The 3,132-nt window shown below is 44.7% G+C and overlaps 1 pseudogene; it reads right to left on the reverse strand.

Moving 5' to 3' along the window:
• Window positions 1-1,222: 1,222 nt before the first annotated feature.
• Window positions 1,223-3,132, reverse strand: part of LOC140512448 (protein ecdysoneless homolog pseudogene) — a 23,561-nt pseudogene continuing 21,651 nt past the window's right edge.

Consider the following 3,132-nt stretch of genomic DNA (forward strand, 5'->3'; position numbering starts at 1 on the left):
CAAGTGACTGAGGTAGATGTCCCATTTTCTTTTTAAGTGCTCAGAATACGACACCAATTACATCATCATTTTGCCATTTTTAATCTCATCTGCTGGATGATTGAAACATAATGTAAGTAGGTCACAATGAGTTCAGAGACAAATGGCCCAGAAAGCTGAAAGATAAGCATAGAAATACTGGTCAGATGAGACCAGGCATGAATGAAAATGGTTCGTAATTGTAATTGACAATATCATGGTCATCGGCTGCACAATGCCCAGAGCACTCATTAAGCCCATCTGCCTGACTGAAGACAGGACAACATTTATACTGCCCCAGACAGAAGAAGATAGGGTCTTCACACACATACACACACCCATGGTGGAATCCAATAAAACACTCAAACAGCAAGAAAAAACTTGTTAGGTGCCTCCTAGGTACGAGGCACTGTGTATCTGACTCTGTTTAAGAATCTCTGGTTCCCAGGAAAATCTTCTCTTTCTTGCATTTTTAGGTTGCAACTTTGAGTGTCATCTTGCTTGTTAACCAGCTGCCTGTCAGGCACTTCTATCTAGACTGAACTGCTGCTGTTCAGTTATTTCAGCCATGTCCAACTCTTCATGACTCCACAGATATTGGAATGGTTTGTCATTTCCTTCTCCAGCTCATTTTACAGATAAGGAAACTGAGGCAACCAGGTTAAGTGACTTGCCCAAAGTCACACAGCTAGTAAGTGTCTGAGGCCATATTTGGATTGAAGTCTTCCTGACTCCAAGCCTGACACTCTATCCACTGAGCCACCTAGCTGCCTCAGACTGCCAATAAACCTTTCAAATTCAAGACATCTACAAAGCAACTCAGGCTCTTCCAGAAGATTCTTCCAAATTATGCTGTTGCTGTGGTGCACTTACCATCTTTCCAGTCATAGAAGTTCCCTAACTTTTCACTCTCCACCTCCTAGATCCAATCAGTTGCTTCATTCTCCCTCCACATCTCCCACACCTACCCCTTTCTCTTCACTCTTACACTACCATTTTCCTTCAAGTTTTATCATGCCTCACCATAACAATTGCAATAGCCTCCTAGATGGACTCCTAGCTTCCAATCTCTTCCCCTTCCAAATCGTCCTTCACATGCTATCCAAAATAAATGTCTGCATGTCTGTTTTTAATCAGACTGACTCTCAATTGACTAGCAGACTTAAGCCTTTAAGTACTTTCTGGTATACTTGCGATCAGAAAGCTATGCACTCCTGCTCCGGAAAATGTTAGAAGCTGGTCCTACAAGTCCAGCTTGGGAATGAAAGAATTCCAAAATATTGGAAACCAAATTCAGATCCAAGTCCACAGTGCCAGAATAGAACCATCTGCTGTAGCTTCATCTAGAAACTGCCAAGAGTTCGGGGAGATTTCTTGGTCAAGTTGGTCATTTGTTTCCAGGTGATGAAGCTTGCCCCATGTTAATAAATGCTAGTTTCAGGTCCAGCTTGGTCATGTAAGCCTGGTCCAACCACAGTACAACCAAATAGGACTTGATATTCTCTAGAGTTTCTCTTAGAAAGGCCTTCCCTCAGGACACTGGGTTCCAGGTCTAAACCAAGATGCCACCTAGGCATTCAATGTCCTCCTCATCCACACTGTATGTCATCAGTCTGATTCAGCAGAATCTGGCTCCAAATCTTGCCCAAGTAACTGAGGAAAGAATCTGTATCAAAGGTGCCTGGCACCTCAGAGGGCTCCTGAAGTAGCTCTGCTTCTTAGACCGGATCAGTGACTTTGCTGAAGTCCTGGGTCTGCTCTCCCCGCCCCCCACCCCACCTCTTTGCTGTGAGTTCTGTCTTGTCTTAACCAGTTGCTTCCTTCAGACACTGGTCCAGCTGATCTGGTAAGATACCCAGTCAGTGATCTTCATTCTCCAAGGAGACGTTAGCGTCTTCTTTCTTTAGCTCTTTCAGATCAAAGGGCGTTGTTCATAATAAAGTAAGATGTCCTTCCCCTTACGTCTAGAAAATTTTCTGGTCATTCGCGGATTGTGGGAAGCAGTTCCCTGCTCTATGTGTTTGTCCAAACGCTTAGCAGAGCCTTCTCTCTCGCCCTCCAAATAGTCTGTTTCTATTTCAGACTGTCCAAAAAGTCATTCCAAAATGAGGGAGGTGGTGGTCATTAGAGACTTCAGGGAATCAGTGGACTGGATTTAGGACACACAATCTCAAAGCCACGAGTCAGTTTTATGCCCAGTTCATGTGTTTGATCCTGGGGATGGGACTTCGCAGGCACACTGTACCTACTGCAGTGTCGCGTACCTATGTTTGTTGTACCAGCTGCACATCCTGACACTTGGTGAATGTGACTGAGGCCATTATATGTTTCTGATGAGAACATTTTGAAAGTAGGGCAGGCTTGCCAGTCTGTAGGATCCCGTAAGTAAAAGGTGAGGACAGTTGCAGCTGCCAGCCAAGGATGTTACTTCTACATTTCCCCAAAGCTAGCTGGAAGGAAGCAGTGAGCCAGAGGAAAGGGTGTTTGGCTACTGGGGAGTAGGATGGAGTGGAGGGTTTGGGGGGAGGCATAGGAAGGGAAGTATCCTTTGCTTCAGTTGTTCACTGCTGCCTCTCTAGATTCTGAGGCCAGGATTTTGTTTTTGTTTTTGTGTTTTTCCGGTGCCTGGCCATTATCTCCAGTGCCTGACTGATTGCTAGAGGTGTGACAGGAAACCAGAATATTTGCCCAAATGGGTGGTGCCAGAAGAATGCACAGTTCTCCCCAGTGCAAAAACGCTCGGTTCTATTATCGGGATCCAACTATTTAGGGAGAAATTTAGCCACTTCTAATTAGCAAGAATTCACCATCGCTGGCTTCAGTCCTTGCTACTAACTCTGGAAACTTCTTTGTAATTGGCAATAAATCAGGCACCCTCAATATTATCCCCAAACTTAGTTGCACCAACAATATGGGCAGCAATGCTGCTTTTCCCTCATTTTGTATCTGAAATTCCAAGGCCAAGTTTGCCAGATAAAGGAGGCCCGCAGAGGTGTGTGCTGGGTCATCGTTGTTACTGCTATGCTTCTAAAAGACCTCTAGTAGGGTTTCTGGATCTTTTGGTTCTGGTAACAAAAACAGACGACATTCTAAGGCATCTTTCACTTCTGCCAG

The sequence above is a fragment of the Notamacropus eugenii genome, chromosome 6 (genome assembly GCF_028372415.1).
Source record: "Notamacropus eugenii isolate mMacEug1 chromosome 6, mMacEug1.pri_v2, whole genome shotgun sequence".
In the NCBI taxonomy this organism is placed as follows: Eukaryota; Metazoa; Chordata; class Mammalia; order Diprotodontia; family Macropodidae; genus Notamacropus; species Notamacropus eugenii.